The sequence below is a fragment of the Ursus maritimus genome, unplaced genomic scaffold, assembly GCF_017311325.1.
Source record: "Ursus maritimus isolate PB19 unplaced genomic scaffold, ASM1731132v1 scaffold_2, whole genome shotgun sequence".
Lineage (NCBI taxonomy): Eukaryota > Metazoa > Chordata > Mammalia > Carnivora > Ursidae > Ursus > Ursus maritimus.
In genome coordinates this window covers 2,432,129-2,459,370 of record NW_024424452.1, presented here as the reverse complement: position 1 = coordinate 2,459,370, position 27,242 = coordinate 2,432,129, and positions in this window count along the sequence as shown.

The window sequence follows — 27,242 nt, the reverse complement described above, 5'->3', positions numbered from 1 at the left end:
TTTTTTTTTTTTTTTTTTTTTGAATTTTTGATCTATTAGATGCCAACAGCTGATCTGACTGATCTGTTATTTCCAGAATGCTCTGGACACACTGGGGTTTTACACCTCAACTTCTACTTTTGTTTTCAGTGCGTTCACTTTAGGGGCATGTGTCAGGTTTCCGCTTCCATCGTGAGAAGCCTGGCCCGCCTCTCCCGGATGCACGATCCTTCCTAAACGGCGGAGCCCCATCTGCCGTCCTCACCCAGCACGTGGTGACTTCAGGATCCCACCTGTGTCACCCTTGCTGTGTCCTTCAACACCGTGAGCTCGAAGTCCACACCTCCGCCTTCCTCCTCCTCCTCCGATCTCCGCAGCATGGAGAACGGGTGTGGGTTTGACTTTCTGGCCTCCCCGAAGCTCGTCCGGCCTCCAGGAGGCCTCTGTCGCATGCCTTGGGCCTGCCATGGTCCTCTTTCCCTGTAACACCCCCACTGCTGGTCCCCCCGCCCCCGCAAGACACCCACACCCACCCGCCCCCCGTCTTCAGTGTGACACACGCGTGTTCCACTGACGGCCACCGCAAACCTTTATGGCTCCTTGTCTACCTCCGAATCTGGAGTGAAACCCCTCCCCTCCAGCCCCGGAGCTGCCCGAGCGTCCCACCCATCCCCAAACGGGACTGGCATCCCTCCCTCCCTTCTGATCAATCCCCTATGTCCATCCGAGGCCTGATTGCTGGTCCCCTCCAGGACACCCCCACGTGCCTGTGACCCGCCTCCCAGGAGCCCCCTGGGCACGCGACGCCCTCCTTCCTGGCGGCCTCTCCCTGGCCTGCGCGGAGCTCCCCATCGCCGATGGTCCTCCGATGCCTGCTGATAGCGTCCGTTTGGTGCACTGGGTGCCCGTGCTCTGTATTTGCACAGAAAGTCGGTAATTAGCTGTAGAGCATTTTGTTGCACTTGCGGGTGAAGACGCTGGAGAAAAATTAATTGCATTGTACTGTATCTTACTGGTGAGCGAGCCTGGCACGCCGGCCCCGGCCCCGGCCCCGATCCGCAGACGCACCACCATCCTGAAAACTGCTCTTCTCGTCTTGATGACTGGGTCTTTTCAGCCTCGGAATTAGTTTTCAGGCTACAGAGCAGTTTCCACCAACCCCATCCTTTTCCAGAAGGGTCTTATTTACCAACGTTAATTTTGCCCATATTGCAACGTGCTTCAAAATAAGGATGAATCTTGTTTATTTTCATTGGCAGTTCGCACCAGCAAGCAGAAATGGGAACTAAATTATACGTGTTCGAGGAATGCACTCACGTATTTCCGAGCGGTTGAGAAACATCTTGGTGGACAAAGCCGAGTTCAAAGAAAGCTATAAACCAAACCATTGTTAGCTTTAGGACCCTCTAGAGAGAGCGAGTCCCTTGATGCCACGACAGGCTTGGGGATGGGGTGGGAGTGGGGGGGGTGTTTTAGTCGCAAAAGCTGGTCACAGTTTTACCGTCTGTCTCTCTCACATCACTGGCAGGCAAGTTGGGGATGGCATCAACTTAATGGCTCCTAGCCCATCAGAAACGCAAACCTTTGTATTTCCTTGTAAATAAATCTCTTTATTTCTGAGGCTGCCCCAAAGGGAAGAGGCAGATAAGAGAGGACTTTCTCAACCTGTTATTCTCCCCCTTTTCCTAGGAGAAGCCCCTGGGGTGGGGTGAGGGCGGGGGGGCTTGGAGGCAGCTGGGGAAGCCAGCCAGGCAAGGCCCCTGCCCTCACGTGGTCTGGAACCTAGCAAACGATGAGGTCCCCAGAGCCACACGTGGTGGCTGGAATGGGAAGAGCGATGAGGGGACATGAGGAGCCTTTCAGAAACAGTGGCAGGGGCACCCCCTTTAGGCTGGAGACCCAGACAAGGGCTTTCTGAATGGGGGCCTGAACTCTGGATTCCCGCAGCCGAGATCGCGGCGTTCCTCTGTGGGACTCAGATCAGGGATTCCCACCAGCTTTGTCATTTACCGTGTGGGGAGAAGGTGAAGCCTAACCCTTAAACACCGTGTCACTCAAATTTTGTGGATCGATTCTGATTTTTCCACTGGACTTAATGTCAGAGAGCCTTATCTTCATCTCTGATTGATAGCTGCTGGCAGGGGTTCCTACCTCTTCATTTCTAAGGGTTTTTCTGTCCCCTTCACAGCCTCCAAATTCCTCAGACTTGAAGGGCAGATTTTGACATTCAAAAGAAAACATTTCAGAATCCCCTGGGCTGGTTGCACAAATGACCCCATTTCTCCACCCCTCCCCTCCCCAGACGCACACCCTCGGACTCTGCCAAGGCCCCTAGGGAGAAGCAGGGTCTTCCCCCCGCCTCCCTGGAGTGAGGCTGATCATGTGATTTATTTTGGCCAATAAGATGCGGCGGAAGAGCCGGTCTGCACTTAGGGAGCCTGGCCCTGGAGAGACCTGTTCCTTCGTGCTCTCTCTCTCCCACCTCCCTCGCCCCTCCCATCACCACGACAGCAAGCCCAGGCTCCCTGCAGGACCGTGAGGGACCAGGAGGAGCACAGCGACATTGCTGCCGTCCCAGCTGAGGCCACCAAGGACCGCTGACAGCCAGCCCCTGACACAGGTGAGCTCAGCTAGGATCCGCACAACCACCCAGCCCACCTGAAGACCCCTGAACGATAACAGATGGTCAGGTGTACCTAAGTTTGCCCGAGCTGCCGTAGCCAGATACCACAGACTCGGTGGCTGAGACCACAGAAATTTATTTTCTCGAAGTTCTGGAGGCTGGACATCCAAGATTCAAGTGCCGGCGGGGTGGGTTTCTTCTGAGGTCCCTCTACTTGGACTGTAGATGGCCACCTTCTCTCTCTGTCCTTCTTTCTTCTGTGCCAGGCTGTGTCCGAATCTTTTCTTATAAGGACGCTGGTGAGATTGGATTAGGGCCCCACCCCCATGACCTCATTTTAACTTGATTACCTCTTTAAAGACCTGATCAAATATGGCCCAGGCTGAGGTCCTGGGGGTTGGGACTCCAACATATGCATTGGGGGCTGGAGGGGGCTGGGCAGGCCTCGGGGAGGGAGACCCCGTCAGGCCATAACAGGACACCTGTTTCAGATTACTGTTGGTAGCAATTAGCAACAGGTGCCCCAGGGCGCTGCCTGTGCGTGCACACGGGGCGGGGGGAGGGGTGTTACCACCCAGCTCGAGACACGATTCGTGGCCTACGCAGGAGCTCACAGTCTGTGGGTTTTCTTCATATGTAACCCCGTACCCAGGGCCAAGCACAAACATGCGCACACGCGTCTGAGGCCCCAGCTGGCAGACTCACGCTCTGCCTTTGCCAAACCGGCTCAGAGAGATACAGGGGGAGAGAGAGAAAATTACACTCCCCTGTATCTTAACGTTCACTCACATGATAAGCAGTTACGTTTTGCTGCCCGAGGCAACAGCTTGTTCCGTTTTAATTAACTTGCCTTTTATTGAATTTCTGTATCCGTCACCAAACACCCGCACCCCTTTATGGGAGTCTGTGAAGCCGGCAATCGCCGAGTGGTGCAGGGGGGAGACGGTGGGGCTCACGTCGGGGACTCTGTCTGTGGGTTGATCCTGCTGTGGCACGGCTGGGATGGGGGCCGCAGGAAGAAGGTGTGATGGGGAGAGGAGAGTCGTGGGCAAGCGGGGAGGCCCCAGCCCCGCTCTCTGGAGAGGCACGAGGAGCGTGGGGCCTGTGGCTCCGTCCTCCGTGAAGGACCAGGCCTGCGTCGTGCTGGTGTTTGCAGGAGACATGTGCGTTAGTCTGCTTGTAGGACAAGAAATCGGTGGCGATGGGGAGATAGTCTGTGCACAAGTGAACGTGAAGCAGAGGGTTGCCTTCTCCGGCATCCACCAAGGCCTGTGGGGAGAAGGCTGGACCGGCCATGACGAAGCAGGTGCAGACACGCAAATTCTGCCCCTCACCTAGACAAACCCCCTTGTTCTGGCCAGATGGAAGGAAGCCAGCCCCATGGCCCCCCACCCCCCAGTAGAGGAGCTTCTGTCCATCTGCTTCACTGTTCTGTCTCCAGTGCCTAGAAAGAACGCTTGCACAAAGCAGGTGCTCGGGAAACGTTTGCATCAGCACACGCATGCAACTGCATCATGCCTGGCTCCTCTCCTCACCTGGCTGTCTGTCTTAGGCTGGGCTCCCAGAAGCAGATCCTAAGATGGGTATTCGGGTACTCAGCTCAGGGGGAGGAGGACCAGTGGGAAGCAGGCGGAGCCCAGCAAGGCTGAGACGGGGGGAGAAGGGCCACGTAGGGCTTTTCTGCCTGACCCGTGGGGAGTGCCAGAGACTCAATCAGGCCTCTGAGTTCTCTCACTCCGAGGAGAGGGGCTGAGCTTCCCCCTCCTGTCCTCTTTGGTCTTGGGGCGAGAGCCGTTCTGGGGACCGGGCACCACTAGCTCTCCAGCTCCCTGTGCCTCAGGCAGGCGGCTCTGGAAATGGAAGGGAACCGAAGGGCAGAGCATAAATGGAAGTGAAATTTGAGACTGAGTGTCAAAAGGAAGTCTTCTACAGTCGGTTCACTGCCCCCCTGAAAGGCTTACCTTTATGTGTCAACTGGGTCACGATATCCAGATATGTGGCCAGACACCAGTCCAAATGTTGCTGCAAAGGTACTTTTTTAGATGAGATTCACATTTAAAATCAGTAGCCTTTGAGTAAAAACATGACCCTCCTGATGTGGGTGGGCCTCTCCTAATCAGTTGAAGGCCATACCAGAAAAAAGACTGGGGACTAGGGAGCTTTCCCAGCCAACTGTCTTAGGACTGGAGCCATAACATCTTCCCTGGGACTAAAGTCTGCTGGCCTGCCTCCACAATCGTGTGAATCCATTCATAATCTATAGATAGAAATAGACATGCACATAATTATTTTCTGTATCTAGCTAGGTAGATGCAGAGAGAGTTATAGATACAATGGATACAGATGTTTCTCTGTGCACCTGTATTCATAACTGTAGCCGTCTCTGTAGCTAAAAGAACCTCCCTGTGAGGTTAGCTAGGGCTGTCTCATCCGAAGTCACGACTGGGCTAGAACCTCAAGATTGCTCATTCACACGGCTGGCAGTCGGTGCCGCTGAGCTCCACCACGGCCCTTCATAGAGCTTGGGCATTCTCACCGTGTGGTGTCTGTGTTCTGAGTGGGAGTGTTCCGTGGAAATTGCAGCTGTCCTTGGATCGAGCCATGACAGAGGTTACGTTGTGTCACTTCTGCTACGTCTGTTGGTCAGAGCCAAACACAGGGTCAGCCCAGATAGTCTCTGTTTTGGGTCCAACATCCTAATTTTCCCAGATGAAGACCCCAGGATCTGGAATTGGGGAGGGGGGATAGTGATAGCCAGGACATCTCTTTTTTTAATTGAGGTGAAATTCACATAACACAAAGCTAACTGTTCTAAAGTGCACAGTTCGGGGGCGCCTGGGTGGCTCAGTCGTTAAGTGTCTGCCTTCGGCTCAGGGCGTGATCCCGGGGCCCTGGGATCGAGCCCTGCATCAGGCTCCCTGCTCTGCTGGGAGCCTGCTTCTTCCTCTCCCACTCCCCCTGCTTGTGTTCCCTCTCTCGCTGGCTGTCTCTCTCTCTGTCAAATAAATAAATAAAATCTTTAAAAAACTAAAAAATAAAGTACACAGTTCACAAGTTAGTGCATTCACAATATCGCAGAACCACCCACTCTCCCTGGTTCCCAAACATTTTCACCACCCCAAAAGGAAATCCCATCCCGTTAAGCAGTCACTCCCCACTCCCTCCTCCTTCAGGCCCTGGCATCGGCTCATCTGCATTCTGACACTGTGGCTGTACCGAGGCTGAATATTTCATGTAAAAGGAATCCGACGGCATGTGAGCTAATTCTGCCAATTAGCTTCTCGTTTCCAGGACTTCCTTCCTCTTTATGGCTGAGTCGTGTTCCACTGCGTGGACATACCGCCGTTTATCTGCTCATCCACGGACGGACATTTGTGTTGTACACCCTCTCGGCTGTTGTGGGCGGTGCTGCTGTGCTCATTCACGCCCAAGTGTCCGAGTGCAGGGATTTTTTGTTGAGACCATGCAGGCAGTAAGAAGCAGATCTTACACAAGAATGTGGGTTCTCTGGCTCCCAATCTCACACATATTCCTAGACTATGTTAGAATTAGATGCAGCCAAGAGATACCAGGACGGAGCGGGGCAGCCTGCCAGGACCTGGCTCTTTCTAAGGTGATTTTTAACAATGAATCAGGACCGGAAAACTGCTTCGGAGTCAGATCCTTCCCAGATGTTCAGACGAGTCTAATATCATACAAATAAAGCCACCTGGCAATGAGGATTCAAAGGACCGAAGAGGGTTTAATCTTATTCTTTCATTTACAAGAGGTGCGTGCTGTGCGGGTGCCCCCCCCACACACACACACTCAGCCTACCATACGCTGAGCCCTGAAACACCACCAAACATTCTGAATACTTGGAATCGTCTCTTAAAAGATTCTTCCCAGCAAAGCGCCTCCAAGATACTCTTTTGGGCACGAGGATTTCTTTCATCCTCCCAAACCCAGGAGAGATCCCCGGTAAATGACAGCTACTGAGAAAATATGAGCATTGTGGCTGGAACAGAAAGAACCCAACATTTCCAGCTTTAAAACCTCTGTGTTTCACGGGTCCCTGGAACTGTCTTTGTTGCTGTATTTTGAAAGAAACATTATCACCCCCAGGGGCCCTGGGAGGTTGCGGGCTTTGAGTTACGGCTTTGGATCTTGCTATATGTTGGTTGTTATGCAAAATTAATTATCTTGGTCATTTGAATGTTTTCCCCCAAACATAATATAATCTCATTACAGACTACTCCATACCAGAGTGAATCACGAGCCAAATTCCATTTAGGAAATTGAAGGTAATTTAGAGTTATATGGTTTGCAAAAAAAAAAAGAAAGAAAAGAAGCCCCTTTCTCTGCTAAATGCTAATTTGGTCTGTCTGTATAATGTAGAAGTGACATTCATTTGGTCAGGGAATTGCTCTAAATGTGTAGGAGACTTGGGCAGCTGAAGGGACGGTGCAGAATTTTGGAGTGAGTTATCTACAAAGAGATAATGCGTAAGAACTCCAGGATCCGTGCTGCCAAGGACGGAAGGCCAGCAGGCGGGCACCCCGGAGGATGGCATTCGTGTGCGGGTGAGCGGGCCAGCCCGTGGGAACTGCAGCCTCACACCCGAGAGACAGCTGTGAGCAGAGAGAAGGCAAGGTGTTTGGAGAAAGCGGAAGGGAAGAGAGCCTGGACCCCTCAGCCGGCGGATTTTCGCTTAACAGCGTGTACTGGTCTGTGGGAGTCGCCTTAAGTAAGTAACCCAGACCCACAGCTTAAACAACAGAAGCTTATTCTCTCACCGCTGCGGAGGCTGAGGCCTGAGATCCAGGGCTGGGCAGGATTGGTTTCTTCCCGAGGCCCCTCTCCTTGGTGTGCAGATGGCCACCTTCTCCTGTGGCCTCGCCTGCCGGTCCCCCGCGCCTGGCTGTGTCCTGACCTTCTCCTCCTAGAAGGACTCCAATCACAGCGGATTGGCGCCCACCCTTGGGACCTCATTGTACCTCAGCCGCCTCTCCGTAGACCCCATCTCCAAATGCAGTCCCCTGCGGCTCTGCTGGGGGCTAGGACTGCGGGCACCTCAATCTGTGAGTGACACGGTTCGGCCTGCGGAGGAGCGTGGATGCAGAGGGCCCTCGTCCTGCCACCACCCTTCCCGCCCCGGCGTCCAGAGCACCCAACCTGGCTTCCCTGCTTCTAGCCTCCCTGCTTTCTGGTGCCTTCTGCACACAGTAGCCAGACTGAGCAATGTCCTTAAAACACCTATCAGGTCCTGACATTGACCCCAGGCCTTTGGTGGCCTTCCACTGTGTTTTGAGTGAATACGAAGTCTTCAGCAGGGCACCGGGACAGACGCTGCCTCCCTCCATCTCTGATCACCAGTCATCCAACTGCGGACACCTTGACCCTGTGTCTCCCCCTTGAGCTCCTGGGTCTCTTCTTCTCTGCTACGTCTCCTTCCACCAGGAGATACTTGTCTCTGCTTGTCCAGCCAGCTCTTTTCTACCCATCCTTGGAGTCTCCATTTAAATCTCACTTCCTTAGGACAGTCATCCCTAAATCTCCCCCCTGCTGATCAGAAGGAGCCCTTCCACAACCTGTCGGCACCCACTAGATATTTGCCCAACAGAAGAGAAAATGAATGAATGAATGAATGAATGAATGAACAAACGAACAATTGAGTGGACGAAAGAACAACCATCTCCAGAAACAGTACAGTGACTTTCAACCCCTCCAATGAAAGTTGACAGCGTCAACCACAGAGTCATGATCTCAGCGTTGGCGTAGACAAAACAGCCACGGGAAATGGGGGTTTGGGGTTCTCAACCTTGCCTACCCCGATGAAGGGCCCAGCAGGAGGAGCTCACCTTTCCCACTTCTTACTCTCCACAACCCACTGCAAGTGATGATACATGGCCATGGGTTTGGGTGCTGTCTGGCCTATGACCTTCCCACCGAAACTTCTCTCCCATGAAATATCTCAAATTATAAACCACAGAGACCGAAGCTGAAGAATATTTTAAGTGGCATGAGGGTCCCCATGCGACCTCTCCCTGATTTTCTTGGATTATTGTTATCCAAAAGCCTGTTTGAGCCAATCATCCCCTCTGCTTTGGGATTATGATTTTGAGTTCATAAACAACCTTCAAAGAATTTAAGAACCTTGTTCAGACTCCTACAAGTATAACGGTTAGCAAAATGTGAGTACATCAGATTTGTAAATCATTCCTTGAAAGAGTGAGTCTCATTCCCTAGGAAATAAAGTGTCCGACCTTAAGACTGGGAGGTGAGTGGGAGGAGTTTATCCGGAAGTTGGTTCCGGGGAGGGAAGTGTCAGCTCAGTAATGCCCACCCCCACAAAAGCTATCCAGATCCTAATCCCTGAAACCTGTGACTGTTACTTGATGGCAAAACGGGACTTTTTGCAGATGTGGCAGCTGAAGATCTTGAGGTAGGGAGATTGTTCTGGATTGGGTGGGCCCTTAATACAGTCACTTGCATCCTTGGTTGAGGGAGTTGAGGGAGGCGGAGGGAGATTTGACTACACAACAAAAGACAATGCAGACACAGAATTCAGACTGATGTGCCTGTGAACCAAGGAATGCCAAGGATTGCTCATGACCACCAGGCTCTGGAAAAGGCAAGGAATAGATTCTCCCCTAGAGCCTCTGGAGGGATCATGTTCCCACTGACTCTTAATTTCAGCCCAAGATACTAATCTCTGACATCTGGCCCCCAAGACTGTGAAGGAACAGTGTCTGTTGTTTTAAGCCACCCCGCTTGCGACCCTTTGTGACAGAAGCCACAGGAAACCAATCCAGGAAGAAAGCCAGTACTGTGCATGTCACCGAGCAGCTCACTGCCGTGGCTGGCGGAGCAGGGCTCAGTCCTGCTAGGGGTGGTAGGAGACTGTGGCTCACACCTCAGAGCCACCCCAGCGTGGCAGTGAGGAGCTGGGGATTTATTCACCGACTCTCATCGATCATTGGTTGAAGGTATCCCCGGGGGGCTCCACTCTGTCCCACGTGCAAACCAAGCAGGTGCTAAAAGCCAGAGAGAGCTCTCCGAAGGAGTTATGGTTGCTGCAGTTATAAGCCAGGGGCGAGTCAGTGCGCCAAGGGCACACGAGCAGGAAACCAACAATGACTGCTATACATACGAAAATAAACGAGAAACTCACAAGCGAAGACCCAAACCAGGGCACAGAGGTGGAGCCTACACAAAGACGTTTTTCAGTGGATAAATCGGGAAGCTGATAGATGCGGTCGAATACCACCCACAGCTGCGTAGGGTTACCCATGGAACCAATATTAGAACGAAAAGAAGAACCAGCCCTGGCTGAGTGTTTCCATTGACCCAAGCCCTTGCATCCTCTTTTCTTTTACTGTGCCCTAACACTCTTTACGGTAATGCATTTGCCTTCTCAGGCTGCTGTCAGAGAAGACCACACGGGGGGTGGAGCTGAAAACAACAGACCAGATTCTCTCACAGTTTGGGCGGCCAGCAGTCCGAGATCAAGGTGTTGGTAGGGTTGGCGCCTCCTGGAGGCTCGGCTCCACCTACTCTATATCCCTCTCTCTTCGCTCCTGATGGGGGCCAGAAATTCTTGGCGCTCCCTGGTTTGTAGACACATCACTGCGATTTCTGTCTCTGTCTTCACATGACCTCTCTGTGTGCTCTCCCCTTCTTCTAAGGACACCCATCATTTAGGGCCCATCCTAAACCCAAGATGATCTCATCTCAAGACTCTTACCTGACTGCATCTGCAAAGACCCCACTTCCAAACAAAGCCACATTCTGAGGTTCCAGTGGATGTGGATTTGGGGGGTGGGGATACTATTTGATGCACTCTAAGTAGTTATTAGTATCTGCATTTTTACAAATGAAAGAACTGAGTTGCCTGAGATCACAGGGGTGGTGGGTGGAAGACAGACGACTTCACCTCAGGTTTATAGGACATCACGGTGCTCAGACTCTCCCCAGACCTGCTGGAGGGGCTGTGAGGCTAATGGAAGCCTCTGAGAAAAGGCTTCCCACAAAAATGGCTCAAGGTGGGACAGGCACGACTCATGCTCAATACGTATTCGGGTTGCGTAACTGAAGTGACTGTTCCCCAAAGACCTCAAATTCCAGGCTGTCGATGCAAATCAAGCATTTCTCTTTCATGGCTACCTGATGGGGACTTCTGCCCTGGAAAACGGGGGAGAGCCATGAGCCGGCCAAGATCGATGGTGCACAGTTTGTGCTCCTGTCTACTGCTGTTGTCCTTGGCATTAGAAAAACCCTCAGCCACAATCAATTTTAGATTTTATTGCCTTTTTACCTGGTTCTCCAACAGTTTCAAGTACACTGCAGCATCTTTTATTCCTAATGGTCTGTCCTCCTGGAATTTATTTTTGGAAACAAATGAGTAAACAACAGAAACCAAACCCAGCTTGATCCCACTAAGTCTGAACCCAACAGACTGGGTCTTCTCTCTCGGTTCTTTGCCACTTCCAAGGCTGTCAAAGGGTCTTATGAGTCGTTAATTTGTTGGCTCTTGTGCAGGGATTTATACAGAGCTGCTCAGTAGCACAGACCGTGGAGGGAGGCTGGGATTGTTCAAGAGTGTGGCCTCCGACCCTGACCACCCATCTCCTCTTCGAAGGGAAGCCCCAGGCAGGACTTTAAGTTCTGGGTCTGCCTGTTTGTCGTGCCCTGGTTTTCAATGCCCAGATGACAGTTGTTCACCCTGGTCTTCATCTTCAGTCGAAAACACGGAACACAAAACACAAGGACAGAATCCTAAACTCTAAGGGGGAACATCTAGGTCCCAGAGCAATGAATTAGCCAAACCTGAAAAGTGACGGTCTTCAAACAGAATGAGAAATTTTCATCTATATTATGTTATCTTAGCTACCATACGATGCTGACACCAACTGCCAGGAGTTAGGTCAGATTTCGCCGTGGGGACGGTCCTCCCTTCAGACGCTAGCTGCGAGCTCAGAGCTCCCCAGGCCACCTGCTCTTCTGACCATCTGGCTACGGACTCAGGTTCAATAATTCATAAGAACAACTCCTAGGACTCAAGAAAGCACTGTGCTGACTTCTACTGTTTTATTATAAGGGATACAAATTAGGGCCAGCTGAAAGAAGAGACCCCTCGGGCAAGGACGGGAAGAAGAGCCCAAAGGCAAGCGTCTGTGTCCTCAGATCCTTCCTGTTCCCCCACACGCAGATGTCTGCTTATCCACCCAAAGCCTGCTGAGCTTTGGTGTCCAGAGTTTTTACTGGGGTTTCATGACGTAGCCACAATCGATTGAATCACAGGTCACACGATTGAACTCAATCCAGCCCAGAGGTTGGGCTGATGGCACCAGGGTTGGGGCCCAAGTCAGGGGCCCAGCCAGTGGGTCCTTCTGGTGTGGCCGGGCCCCCGTCTGCACCATCTTGTTAGCATAAATTCAGGTGTGGTCTGAGAGGTCCCCCAGGAATAACGGACACTCCTCTGTCTGATTGGGAAATGGCAAGGATTCAGATGCCCCCTCCCAGGAACTGGAGATGAAGGTCAGCCAGATGCATCGACATCAACACATATTTATACAATAGATGGGACCCAGATTTTAAGAAGTGTTCTCTCTCCTCTCCCACATTTGAGAATCTTTGGTCACTGTGTCTGTTTTCCAGTTCCTACAGAGAAGGGATTCTTGCTTGCTGGACTCTGATTTACAGGACAGGCTGGGAAGGGAGCCCAGAGGCTGGGCTCAGGAAGAATTTGGGGCTGGGGGTGAGTTTGGCCCGTTAGGGCTTTGGGAGCAGCTGGACACAGGGGACAGGAGGGAGGGGGCTCTAAGTGCACGAGAAGGGGTTAAGTTAGACTCCCTGTAATATATGTGGAGAAATGTGACAGGACTTAGGAACGAAATTCATTTTAACTTTTGACAGGGGACCTGTGCTTTGAAGTACCTTCTCCCTCAGAGAAGGAGGCTCAGGGGCCCTTTCCCTGGGAGGAACTGTGGCTTTGTCCGTATCTGGATCTTCTTTTCCCCTTTCACTCTACCTCCTCACATCACAAGTGGGAGCCAGTTCACATGGGTGTGCTTCCAGCTCAACTACAGGCAGGAAAGGCATGTGCTGGGCCTGGCGGGAGTCCAAGGATGAAAGTGCAAAGGCCCTGGGGCCCAAGGGTGGGTGGTTTGGTCATGGATGTAATCCATGCTCTTTTCTGTACAACTGCATTCCTCTTGGTGCTAGCCATGGGGCAAGGAGGGGAGACACCTCAACAGGACGGTGGGAATCTCCAGTTCCATCACGAGTAAGGGGCCAGGGGCTAACACCTGAACCTCTTCAGTCAGCGCCAGGCTCCTCACCAGCAGAATGGGGGCTGGCTTACCCGAGTGTGTTGGCACAGCCAGCTTCCTCCTTTGGAACCTATTTTAGTGATACCCACCAATTCTCCTTCGCTGTATCTGCATTTTTGTGCCTAGGGGATGTTTTCCAGATTCTCTGGTAGATAAAGAACAGCTCCTGTGTTCCCCAGGTGCATTCACACCGAGCCATTCTAAGTCGTCCCCGGGGTCCCCCAGGGGGGCAGTGCTCCTCTTGTCCCCATTGGTGACTTGTTCACCAAGCTCCTTACGTTCTCAGCCTCCCCAGCCTTGTTTCCCCTTGCCCTACTATGTTTCCTGGCATTACCTTCCAAATAAAGCACTTGCACAAAGATCCTTGACGCTGGCTGCCGGGGAAGCCCAAACCGAGACATGAGGTTATCGTGAGGTTGAGATTCTGTGTCCAAGGGCTCAGCACAGTGCTGGCACATTGCAAGGTGCATCCACTGTCACGTGCAATGCTGACCCTCGGATGGGCGGGATCTGCAGGGGAGGTGGGCCTTGGAGAGAGTTGGGAGGGGTCCAGGTGGGAGGGAGCTGGTGGAAGGATGGTGCCCAGGCAGGAGGAAAGAGCACCACCCCTTTGGTGGGAGGAAGGGGAGCAGAAGAGTGGGTGAAGGATTGGCCGAAGTCACCCACCAAAGGAGAACAGAGATCTTTACCCTTCTGAACTCCCTATTCCTAAGGGGGGTGGACTTCATTTCTCAGGGTCTGTGCCCACAGTCCCCCCGCTCTATGCAGTTCTGTTTTCCGGGTCCCTGAGCCCACAGTTCTAGTACCGCAGGTAGACTCCTTCACCTGGCCCACAATACTTTTTCCCTCTCTTTATTGTTATTCCTGTTATCGACATCACTTCAAGCATAAAGCTTTATTGTAATCAGAGCAGCATTTTCTATCTCTAGACCGCCTTTCATCTGACACTCGTCTGACACTCACCAAAGACACTGGAAACTTTAAAGAAGCCGCACAAAGCTCCGCTTGGCTCCCCCCTCGTCTTAAAGGCAAGTGTGGGGGGCAGGAGAGGAAACAGATCAGATCGCACATTTACTCACCACCCTCCCTAGCTTCTCACAACAAACCAGTGAGGTAGGAATCGTTAGCCCCAGTTTGCAGATACGGAAAGGGGCTTCCTGGAAACAAGCCTACTGGTTTCTCAGTTCAAAGTCACGTGACCCGGACCACTCATTCCCAAAAGGCGTCCCACGCGGACTTGTGTCCTCTCCAGGGGAAGCTCACCGGCTGGTTAGAAGGACGACGGATTTCCTCCTCCAGCTGTGCATCGACCCACGCCACCTTCCTGCATAATGAATCAACATCTTTTTCAAGTCAGCCCTCTAACCAACGTGGGAAAAGCACAGTTGGGTCACACTGTGCGTTAGAAGCGTTCGTTTCTTTCAGGAAAATTTTTTTAACATGCACAATTTTGTGGCAATTTTCGGCGTGTTGTCACATGTTAAGAATTGCGGGGACCTTGACAATGGAGATCTAAAAATACTGTATTGTGTCTTTGAACATTGCTAAGAGAGTCCATCCTGAAAGTCCTCACGAGGAGAAAAGACTGTCGTGAACTATGGGTAGTGATGGATGTTAACCAGACGTCCCGGGGGGAGCATCTCACAGCGCGGGCATACGCCAGCATCTACGGCAAACGAGGTGTCACGTGGCAATTATGTCTCAGCACTGGAGGGGACAAGGAAGAAAGTGAGATTCTCCAAGAGTAAACAGCCCTGTGTCATGAGATCATAGCAAAGCAAAGCAAAACAAAGTAGCAACATTCTTAGCTCCAGGCTGCCTGAGAACAGACCATGGGCTGGATTTGGCCCACGGGCTGTAGTTTGCTGACCCTTACGATGCTGAATGATGCACTGTCAAGGAAAAAAAAAAAAAAAAGGGAGGTGGCCCCGGCCAGTCCTGATTCCCAAGAGACTGTCTCTCAGCCCTCTCCTGTGCCTTTTATTCTGTCTTGGGTTGGGGACCCCAGAAGCAGACCCTGAAACAAGATTGGAGGGTAAGAGGTTTACATAGGCAGTGGTCCTAGAGCATCTCGGTGGGAGAGTAAGGAGGTGGGACAGGGAAGGAAGGCAATGAGCAAATGTTTTCCACTGATCCAGTTACCGTAGCGGGCAGCTGGAAACCAGCTGGGGAGCACACCTCAGAGTTACACTGCTCCGCAGGTGTGTGACTCGGGGTGACCATCCTCCGACTGCACCTGCTATGAGCTGAGCGCTGCTCCTGTGAGCCACAGAAAGCCTCCGGGTGGGGAGTGCCAGGTGGCCGCAGCTGGCAAGGGTGGGGACTTGGTAGCCAGAAGTGGCGAGCACCAGGGGACTTGAGTGGGGCACTGGGAGCTTCCGCCTCCCGTTAGAGTGTCTTCGGGGAGCATGCACTTCCTTATCAAAGAGCTAATCTCAGTTAGTGACCTCATGTAAGGAAACCATACTCTCTCCATGTTCCCCCCTCTCCATGTAAAAAAAAAAAAAAATGACACAGTTTAAATGGATATTTTTGACAAGCCCAAGAATGCAAGCCCCTAGAGGGCAAGAATGAAATCAACAGGTCATTTCTCCCCCTTTTCTATTCATATTCATTCCTTCCAAAGGCTCAGTAACAAAGCCACATTAATGAAACTTTCCACTCTAAGGAGGCTGAGGCAGTGGGTCAAGCCTGCATGCACCACTATTCCTTGTAACAGAAGACAAATTGAAAGAGCAGCAGCCGCGGGCCCAGGGCCACGTGATGTGTCACCATAGAGCCGTCACACTCACACGCCCTTGCTCCACCCAAGGGTGTGAGGGGCTCAACACTGGAGCCCCTGGGGCACCGACGTCCTACCCTCTCTTCCCTGACTGTGGGCCCCAACAGCAGCGTTGAGATAGAGCAGAGAGTGCCGCTCACTGGGTCCCCAGACCCTCTCGGTCAAATCCGCAGGCGTGTGAAGGGTCTTCTGTGCACAGGGTGGGAGGGAGGCACAGTGGGTGCTGTGGTCCAAGCCTCTGGGTGATCTGGTGTGTGTATCAGTGTCTGTGTCAAAGGAGGGTAGGCATCCTTGCACCAAGGGTGGGGTAGTGGGAGCCATCCGCCTCGGGTGCAAGCAGCAGAAAGCACGCTGTCTGTAGGGAATTTTAAAATAATACTAATACCCACTAATTGCACCAGCAACTCTACATAACGCCGGTGATAAATGACTCCTTCTTAAAAAACATCTTTGATGGGTCTAAGTGCTAAACAATTGCTGTGGTTCCTGTTGGGTTTTAATAATATATAGGTGAGCGTCAGATTAGCACATTCTTAGTACTTGAAGTGTAATAAATATTGTATTCTAGAGGGGGGTTAATTCAGTTCTACGGTCCACCCCCAACACGCACCAACTCAGCTACATGGCTCCGGTCAAGAGTATGTTGCCGGGGGAACAAGACAAGAATGCTTGTCTCAGCACTTCTGCTGGAGCACCTGGCCAAGGCAATTAGGCAAGAAAAAGAAAGAAAAGGCATCCAGATGAAGAAGAAGGAGAAGGAGAAGGAAGAAGAAGAAGGAAGGGGAAGGGGAAAAAGAAGAGAAACAATCTCTATCTGCAGATGACATGATCCTGTATGTGGAAAATCCCAAGGAATCCCCTAAGACACTGTTAATACTAATCAACGATTTCAGCACGATTGAGAGCTACAAGATCAATATACAAAAATCAATCGTATTTCTATACATCAGCAATAAACAATATGAAAACAAAATTAAAACTATTTACAATATTAAGGAAAAAAATTAAGAAAACTATTCACTTACAATGGCATCAAAAGCAATAAAATACTTAAGAATAAATTTAACAGGGTGCCTGTGTGGCTCAGTTAGTAAAGTGGCCAACTCTTGGTTTCTGCTCAGGTCATGCTCTCGGGGTCCTGGGATCGAGCCCCAGGTTGGGCTCCACACTCAGCAGGGGGGTCTGCCTGGGGATTCTCTCTCTCCTTCTCTCTTTGCCCCTCCCCCCAAGCATATGTGTGCTCGCTCGCTCTCTCTCTCAAATAAATAATCTTTTTTAAAAAGAATAAATTTAACAGGAATGAAGACTTATACACTGAAAACTATAAAAATATCGATGAAAGAAATTAAAGATCTAAATAAATGGGAAGACATCCCATGTTCATCCTCCTCAAATTGATCTATAGATTTAACACAATTCTATCAAAAACTCCACTGGCTGTTGTGCAAAAATTCACAAGCTGACTCTAAAATTCATATGGAAATTTAAGGGGCCGAGAATAGCCAAGACAATCTTGAAAATGAAGAGCAAAGTTGAAGAACTCACACCTACTGATTTCAAAGCTTACTACAAAACTGCTGTAATCAAGATACTGTGGTACTAGCTTAGGGATGGACATATACGTAATGGAATAAAATTGAGACTCCAAAAATAAACCCTCATTTATAGACCATTGATTCTCAACAAAGGGGCCAAGACAATTTAGTGAGGAAAGTACTGTCTTTTCAATGATGATGCTGGGACAAAGGGAGGTCCACCTGCAAAAGAATGAATTTAGACCCCTACCTCACACCATACACAAATATTACATCAAAGTGGATCACAGACCTAAATGTAAGGACTGAAATTATGACCCTCTTAGAAGAAAAATGGGAGTAAATATCTGTGACCTTGGGTTAGTCACTTATTTCTAAGTATTTCACCAATGCACAAAGTGGCAAAAGAAAAGATCAAGAGGACCACATCAAAATAAACATTTTTTCCTGCAAACGGTACCATCAGGAAAGTGAAAAGAACCCACAGAATGAGGGAGAATGTTTACAAATCACAAATCTGATCAGGGACTTGTATCCAGAATACATAGAGAGCCCTTAGAACTCAATAATAAAAAAAAGTCAACCCCATGTTTTAAATGGTCGAAGAATTTGAATAGACATGTCTCTAAAGAAGATATGCAAAATGGCCAAAAACACATGAAAAGATGCTCACTATCATTAGTCATCGGGGAAACGCAGATCAGAACCACAGTGAGATGCCACTTCACACCCATTAGAGTGGTTCTAATAGAAGAGACAGACAAGTGTCGGCAAGAGAAGGAAAAATCAGAATGCTCATCCGCTGTTGGCGGGAATGTAAATGGTGCAGCTGCTTTGGACAACAGTTTGGGGGTTCCTCCAGGTGCTCAAGTTTCATATGACCCCGAGATCCTACTCCTGGGCACCTGCTCAAGTGAGAGGAGACGGATGTCAACACAAAAACTTGTACGTAAATGTTCATAGCCTTGTAGTTGCCCAAAAGTGGAAACCACCTCCATGTCCATCCACTGATACAGAGACCAACAAAAGATGGAGCATTTAGAGAAATGAGTAATATTTGGCAACACAAAGAATAAAATACTGATTCATGCCATGTCACGAAGGAACCTTGCAAACCTTTCGCTAAAGGAAAGCCAGATACAAAAGTCCACCTATTGTGTGATTCCTTTTGTAGAAAATGTTCATAACAGGCAGATCTGTAGAAATAGAGTAGATTAGTGGGGAGTTGGGTAGGGAAGGGCGGTGGAGGAGGGGCTTGGGAGTAGGGGGCTGAGAATGACTCCCAGTGGGTACAGGGTTTGTTCTCAAATTAGGCTACGGTATGATTACACAACTCTGTGGAGATCAATACCATTCAATCAAACCATTGAGTTGTACCCTTTAAATAGGTGAACTTTATGGCACACAAATTGTATCTCAATAAAGCTGTTTAAAATGTAAACGTTTCTAAAGGCTCAGAATCGTTGAAGCTCATTTGAGACTGGTTCCCCTCTCCAGCCCCACGACACTGCATACTTTTGTCTTGAAACAGCAGATTTCTCATAAATAGCAACAGCACCGTGATTATAAAGAACAAAATAACTGGAATCACTTCATTTCTGCCATTTCTTGTGGCCGCTCGGCGTTGTCATTTATGTTTAAAATTTAAAACAGGGAAACAGGGCACATCACGGGCCATAATATTTATGTCATTGAGTACACATTTTCGTTCACGTGTGAAATATTTTCCCCAATCTGAATAATATCTTTAAAATTGACATTCAGGGGGCACCTGGGTGGCACAGCGGTTAAGCGTCTGCCTTCGGCTCAGGGCGTGATCCCGACGTTATGGGATCGAGCCCCACATCAGGCTCTTCTGCTGTAAGCCTGCTTCTTCCTCTCCCACTCCCCCTGCTCGTGTTCTCTCTCACTGGCTGTCTCTCTGTCAAATAAATAAATAAAATCTTTAAAAAAATAAATAAATAAATAGAATTGACATTCATCCTCTCTATAACTGGTCGTTGTTTTAAAACCAAAACCCGAGCAAATAATGATTATTACTGATCATGACATACTTGTAACTGCAAGTAACGCTGAAGTATAGAGGATAGTGTTTGTGAATGATCCCCTCTGGCTGTCACGTATGCCGGTGCTACTGCTGGGGGTGGCACACGTCCTGAAGGGCTGGAATGTCACACTCTAAATAAACGAGCTGTGCCCGTGGTGATCGAGGCAGGCCCGATGGATCTCCATAGTTATTAATAGAATATTGATTTATTTCCTGCGTTGGTCAAGTCCTTTACCATTGGGCGGGCCATTAGCACGTCGTAATTTAATCTTGGCATCGCCTAAAACAAAAGTCAGTGCTGAAAAAAAGTAGTGTAAATATGGAGTATGTAACTGGCACCTGTGTGTGTGTGCACGCACGCGCGTGTGCCTTTGGCTGTTTATGGTTCTTGTTTGGTTTTGATTTTGCTCCGTGCGTGATCCCTCTTGGCAGCTCCCACGTGAGTGTCTCAGACAACATGCCAAGTGCAACCTTTCTACCTCGACGGTGTCTCGTGTCTTCTTCTGGTGAGTTTATCTCTCGGCTTGGTGTTTCGAGCCATGTGGTTCGTTCCGCCCATTTGCTTCGGTCTGATCACCCCCTGGGGCAATTTGTCCTTCTTCCCACCTGCTATCAGCCTCCCTCCTTGCTCCCTGCAAAGTTCCCTTCTCTCCTATTTGTTCCCCCAGCTAGTCCTCGATTCGCAGTTGCCAAGTTTCTCTGTGTTCTAAGACACCCTGAACTCGACCATTTCAGGGCGAACATTTCCAATGGACACAAGTCTTTGGTTAAGAAAATCAAAGGTCAGAAACACAAATCTTCCACTCTACGCACGCTTGAGTTCAAGGTAGACCACAAGGAGCTTAATTTTATAGAACGTAAAATAGTCACAAGCTTAAGCTTACAAGGATTAAATAACCACATGCCTGGAAAGGCACCTCATTCTTCTAACTAGGCGCCACGTAACGGTCACACGCTGGCGTCGACATTGATAAAGTGACAGGTCCTCTTCACATCAGTCATGGAGGGCTGCTTGCTCCTTCATGGGCCGGAGTGATCTCGCGAATGCCGTGCTCAGCTGAACCTGGGGGAAATACACTGGAGTGTGCTATGCACACAGATACAGAGAGATACCTCATAAAAACCCAGACTCCTATAAACCAGTTTGAGAACCACTGGTGTGTAGATGACTACATTTAAAGGGGCCAATTCTATAAGCCACCGCATTCGTACTTTTAATGAGCCCTGACTTTGGTGCTCAAACATCGTGTGCTAAAAACAGCCATAACTCAGCCATTTGTATTACTTGGGTGTTTCCAGTTGCTTTCTCTAAAAGCAGAGGGAGGGGAAAAGCAATCGGCAGGCACGGTGATGGATGAGCCGGGCTACATATTTTCCATTTTTATACAGGGGGACCGAAAGCAAATACCGGGCCCCTCTTTGGTCTGCGCGGAGAGGAACGGACCGAGCTTGATGAAGCACCTTTCAAGCCTCAGGTAACCCGGAGCGTTTTCGAGCCTAATCAGTTCCGTGCTGGTAACACAGTCCCCGAAGACAAACAAAGCATCCATTACACGCGCAATGCCATAGCTCACACACATTTCTGGTCATTACCGCGGTTCTTCATTATTTATGCGGAGCCGTGAGCACATACGCCACACTGTAAAATGGATGTAATGTGCCAATTACCCTAATGCTGATTAACTGAGAAAGAAAATGGTCAAGTTTCCGAGACCGTCATCTATCCCCTCGGAAAGGGAAAATGTGGACAGAGCCCGGCGGTCTGCGGCGACTGGGCTGATGGCACATTTTCCCGACATCTGCCTGCTGCACGAGATGGCACTTCCATGGCCTGTCACGAGGCCGCCCTCCTGGGCTTAGACAGCCCTAAGTTCACGGCCGCTCTGGTGTAATCACGAGCCTACTGCCATTTTGCACATTTTCTGCCGTCAAGCCTCCCCATCAATACCGGGCAGAGTGAATTTCAAGGTATCTTTTCCCCCATGAGATATATAGACAGCTATCACCATATCTCATAGCGCCAGCAATTGGAAACTGTTGAATGCGTATTACCAGCCTACAGATGGGAACATTCCCCTCCTGGGTTTAAGCCATGCTTTCCGCAGGAATTAAAGGGGAAAAAAAAAAAAAAAACAAGTCAAGGGTCATTTAAGGTGTTCTGCATACAGGAAAGTAAATGGGTGGGTGGGTTTTCCGTCGGTGGGGGGTAGTGTGGGTCCACGGTGCCCTTCCGAGTCATCTCTGCAGAGGGAGACGGCATGGGAACAGTCTGGAATGAAGAGGAATGAGCTCGGAGGAGCAGAAAGCAAGAACAGCATAAAAGTACAAAGTACGTAAAACATAATTAAAGGCCTGGAAGGTTGTTTTGCTCTCGATGCTATTTCGGGGGGTGTTAATATATACAACGGCAGCGAGGTGTGGCATCTGGGAGAAAAGCAATATATTAATTCTCAGATCAATAGTTTGTGAAATGCCTTTTTGCCGTCCCAAGCGTGCGACTGTTTCAGTGATAAGGAGTGATTTTCTTGGAGTTGAGGACAGCCACTGCTGGATGAGATTGCGCTCTGGAGGGGAGAGGAGGAGGGAGGGGGAGCACCAGCCAGGGAGGGGTCATTTAAGAGCGAGGCCCTCATCATCCCCTGGGTTCCCGCTCTCAGTCCGTTTTGTTCTCAGTGCAATACAGAAATGTCTCAAAACACAGCATTGCGACTGGGTCTGAGGGGTGGCTCTAGGTAACGCCAGACTCTCATTTTCCCTCCTGACCGCCTGTCGGAGCCCCAGCAGCTCTTAACCTGCTGTAGATTCCTAAAATTGTTCAGTGGGGAGGAGGATTGAAGGTGGGAGTGTTGGTGGACAGATTGAGACCTACTGGGGGGGGGGATGATGAGAAAGGGGGGCGTAGCAGACAAAGCTGACAATTAGGGGAATGGGATGAATTTAATGAACCATATCCATGGTGCAGCGACGGCACGGGACCCTGCTGTTTCCGTCCTGGTCCTGACATGTCGGTTCAGGGTGACCCCATCGAGGGAAACTTTGTTGTGCACACCTCCCCAGGCAGCTCGCAGCCTCCAGCGGAGCTCACTCTGGGGGCACCTGTGGCTCCAGCTGGAGTCCCCCAACTCCCTGCCCCCATTCAGCTTTTATCCCCCTGCTCTCTGAAAGCACCCCCTCCCAAGATCACCCTCGGGGATTCCCGCCTCTGGTCAGATGGGGAAGGAGCATGGGCAGCTGTGCGCACCAAAGCGAGATGCCCCTTTCTTTTCTCAGCAGCCCCACGTTTAGGAAGATGGGGTCCCCTGGAGTTCCCTCAATAGCTAGACGGAGGGGACAGACTGGGGATCCGGACAAGGACCAGACCTGGTCTCAGGCTGCCCCAGCAAACAGTGAATGCCACAGCACGTGACATGGGCCCCCGAGGAAGAGCCCACCGAGGCACGCCAGGTGACCCCCACACATGGGCTGTAGGTGGCCTTCAGGGCTGCTAAGAGTGTGGCAGATACCTACCCAAGCCGAGAGGGAGCCGGCCAGGCTGGATGTGCATGTGTGCAGGGGTGGGCGCCAGACGCCAGTCCCAAATTCCAGCAGGGGGAGCGGCAACCCGGTGAGAAATCGCCCCAAGGAATTCGCGGTCAGAGGCTGGGGACCTCCAGGTCCCACAAACCACACTTCTCGTACATACTCCGACGCCATCTGGGGGAACGCAGAGGGAGGGACCACACGTTTTAATTCCAGAACCTGAAAACTGTGCAGTTACTGCGTCTGGCTACATTTTGAGGCAGAGAGGGCTAAACTTGGATTTGTCCTGCTAACACAGAAGAGGGGCCCAGAACAAAGACAAGATTCCTCCCAGCTAAAAGAGGGGTTCTCTCTGAACACACATTCGATGGCATCAGTGACCCCGTGGCCCCAGCACACTCAGGTCCTGCCATCTTGAATGTGGGGTGTGAGGACTCCCCCAAGCAGCCCTCTCACTGGGTTTTGTTACTCGGGTTCCCCTCCCCAGCTTCTTGTAGGCACAATGCATTCTATTACGAAAGAATTATGTGAATATGGAAATACACATTCTCCAGTGGAGAAGGAAGGACATCCAGGGACGAGCAAAATCACCCATTTGGCCCCGTTCACTCTTTTCCAACTCAACTCCTTAGGAATGAGCGTTTTTTACCAAATCAGGCTTTCAGAGGGATGTGCCATAAGACCTAGTCCAATCCAGTAACTGCAGTGTTTGGTTGTTTCGGTAGCTCGAGTCTTGACGCAGAGGTCAGATACACACTGATGTTTTTCCTAGGCCGCACGGTGACCGTCTGTCTTACTGTTCTCATGGACTTCTTTCGCTCGTGCGCAGAGCGCGTGTCTTCCTCTCTCTGAGACGGCCTTTTCATTTTGTCATAGCACATTCTCGGGTAATTTTTTTCTTTCCCTGAGAAGTGCTTGGGAAGTAAATTTCCAAAATCCCTGCATGTCTAAGAATGTGTTTATTTTGTTCTCACATTTGATTGATTATTCGGTTGAATACAGAACTCCACGTTTAGAGTAAATCTCCCCGAGAACGCTGGAGCATTACTTCATTATCTCCTTGCTGGAAGATAATCCAGTGCTGCTGATGAGACCCCAGAGTCCCACCTGATTCTTGGCATTGCCATGCATTTTTTTTTCCTCTCTCTTTCTAGAAGATTTTAGAGTCTTCTCATTATCAGCCTTTTTCTTTTCTTCCCTGAAATGTCATGAGGATGACTCCAGGTGCCGATCTTTCTTCACTCTTCAGGGGGGTTCTGGCCGGACCCCCTCACTGTGGAGATGTCGCTCCTCGGCTCTGACACGCATGACCGATAGCGTTTTATGCTTAGCTCCTTTCTCTGTTTTCTCTTTCCCTGCCCGGAACCCTTCTTCAGTGGGCCTTGGTCTTTTCAAGTTGATCACATAATGTCTCAGCTCGTCTCACACACTTCTCATTTCTTTTTTAGTTTAATTTTAATTTTTTAAAAGATTGTATTTATTCATTTGAGAGAGAGGACAAGCAGGGGAGGGGCAGAGGCAGAAGGAGAAGCAGAGTCCCCGCAGAACAGGGAACCCCCCCTCAATTGCAGGACTCGGTCCCAGGACTCTGAGATCACGACCTGAGTCGAAGGCAGACGCTTAACGGACTGAGCCACCCGGGAGCCCCACAACCTTCATTTCTTTGTGGGTTTTATTTGTTTATTTTCCGGCCTAGGAGATCCTGTTGACGGGCATCTCCCGGTCCTTCTATTGTCCCAACCGTATTTCCTTCGTCTTGTTTTTCGCAGTCGCTCTTGGTACTTCCATAAGCCGTCCCCCTGTCCAGGCAGCCCATTCCAGAGCAATCCGTTCTTATCTCGCAGTGTGATTTCTGCTGGAATCTCCCGGAGGATACTCATTAGAGTTTTTGGTTCATTATGCTTCGTTGCCTTCCCTGTGTTGTCCCTCTCCACCCGTGGGACACACTTGTCCTATTTGCTCAGAAAGTCTCCTCTTTCAAGCTGCTGGTTTCTGCCCACATTTCCGAAGGCCCAGGGTTGACAAATGTTTTCTGACCTCCTTCCTGAGAGGCTGGCGGGGTTCTCTGGGGCAGACGTCGCACACCAGGTTGACTTTTCTCCAGGGCAGCGCTGGGCAAAATCTGGTCCGTGGACCCCTGTCCTTCTCTGCAACAGAAATTGAAACTGAGCGCTTAGAAACTTTTTTACAGCGTTTCGACATCGCCACGATAACCAAGCATGATCGGCAAGTTTGTATCTTGAGTATCTTTTTTATTTAATTTCATTTTCTAGTAATTCCTTTTATTATATTTCACAGAAGTACCAGTCCATAACAGATTAGAAACCTTTTTTGAAAAGGTGCAGGGCTGGGGAATGTCTTTTCCTATAGATAATTCAGGAGATCCTGCTTTGTGTGGCCCAGGTCAGGGGAGGTCTCGTCAGGCTGTCCCTCTGATAAACGTCACATGAGGAGGGGTCTCCTTGGGCCACTGTCCCCATTCTGAGATCCCTGGGCGCTCAGAGCAGGTTTCCTTAGAAACATTTCTTTGGCCTTAAAATTTTAAATTTCCTAGTAGCAACGTTAAAAAAGCAGGTGAGATTCATTTTAATAGTATCTTTTGTTTAATTGAACATAGCGAGAATACGGTTATTTCAATGTGCGATCAGTATCAAAATTATGAATGAGATATTTTGTATTCTTTTTTTACAGACTGAGTCTTCCAAACCTGGTGTGTCTCTTACACGTATAGCACCTGAATTCAGACACTAAATTTACCTTGGAAATCCCTGACCTCTACTTAGATTTTGTAAATTTACAGTTGAAAAAGTAGATGAGGACATAGTTCTGTCTTTATATAGGGGCTCAGGTTCCATGGTATGTGCATTCGGCAAAACTGATTTCAGGAAATAGTTAAAATCTATAAATTTTACCTTAAAAAAAAAAAGGCCAGACCAACCTCCATTTAATGATACGCATGCATGTAGATTTTACCCCGAAAAACGCCTCTAGTTAATGATATAGGCACGACAAGTGATTGAAACGTAAAGTCAGCTGATGTTTTCAACTTACTTTGAAATGTATCATCAGAAGTAAGGATTGATGGGGGCGCCTGGGTGGCACAGCGGTTAAGCGTCTGCCTTCGGCTCAGGGCGTGATCCCGGTGTTCTGGGATCGAGCCCCACGTCAGGCTCCTCCGCTGGGGGCCTGCTTCTTCCTCTCCCACTCCCCCTGCTGTGTTCCTTCTCTCGCTGGCTGTCTCTATCTCTGTCAAATAAATAAATAAAATCTTTAAAAAAAAAAAAAGAAGTAAGGATTGATGGCTACCAGGATGCAGAGATGGATACATATGTCATAAATCGAATCTAGCAGAATGTTCACTGTAGAATCAGCTGGGTGGGATAGCTGGGTGTTCACTATATAATTTCTCTAACTTGTCTGAATGCTTAACAATTCTAAGAAGGTGTTGGGGAGAAAAAGAGACAAGTCTTCAATGGGCTATACCTGCATGTAACCCCACTGCTCAATCTCAAAATTATAATGTTGAGTGAAAGAAGCCAGACCCAAAAGAGAATGTAGGTAGGGCTCCGTTTACACAGTTTTGGGGCTTTATCGGTGAGAGGTCAGGCACAGTTGGTCTCTGCTGTCCAAGGTCAGAACATGGTTATCCGCGGTGGGGAGGGTGCCTAAAAGGGGGCCCAGCTGGGAGTTCTGAGGCACAGATGAAGTCCTATTCCGGATTATGTGTGTGGGTTACAGGGGTGTGTGTTTGCTTTGTGACAGTTCAGCAAGCTTTTTGCAGAAGTTTGCCCTCGGTGGTGTGTATGGCTCCGTCATCGGTTTGGTTGTTGTTTTAGGGCACGATGACCCTTCACACTGTGCATAGAGGAAACCAGACTTCTCGAAAACCACACTGCCTGATGAGAAGGTCTCACTGAGTGCAGGGGAGATCCCGCCCTGGTCCGGGGCGAGCCCTCGCGACTGAGAACTTGGACACTCCGGGCCTTGGTGTTTATTTGGGGGAACTTTCTCTCCGTGCGGGTCTAGGTTACGTTCTTGGACACACTCTGCAGACAGCAGAGCTCTGTTCCTTAGTCCCTGGTGCGCACGCATCACCGCCACCACGCCCCTCAAGACTCCCCAGATTTCGGATTCTCCTGTGCTCTGACCACACGCCATGATTGATCTGTCTCTTGCTTGATGTGTTAACGTATCAAATGCCTTTCCCTCTGGCAGCTTGAGGGACTTTTCTCAGAGGACTTAGAACATGAAACAGGAGGGCATGTTCTCTAGTATTATAGGGTAAATGAAAAGACGGGCAGAAGGGAGAGAAGAATGGTAAGCTGAGGCAGAATAGGAGAGGTGTGGAGGGCCAGGGAAACAGCCGCATGTCAGCAGGGAGACTAGGGCCCAAGATTCTCAGGATGCCTCCGACCTCCAGATTTTTAGGTTCCTGATTCAGATA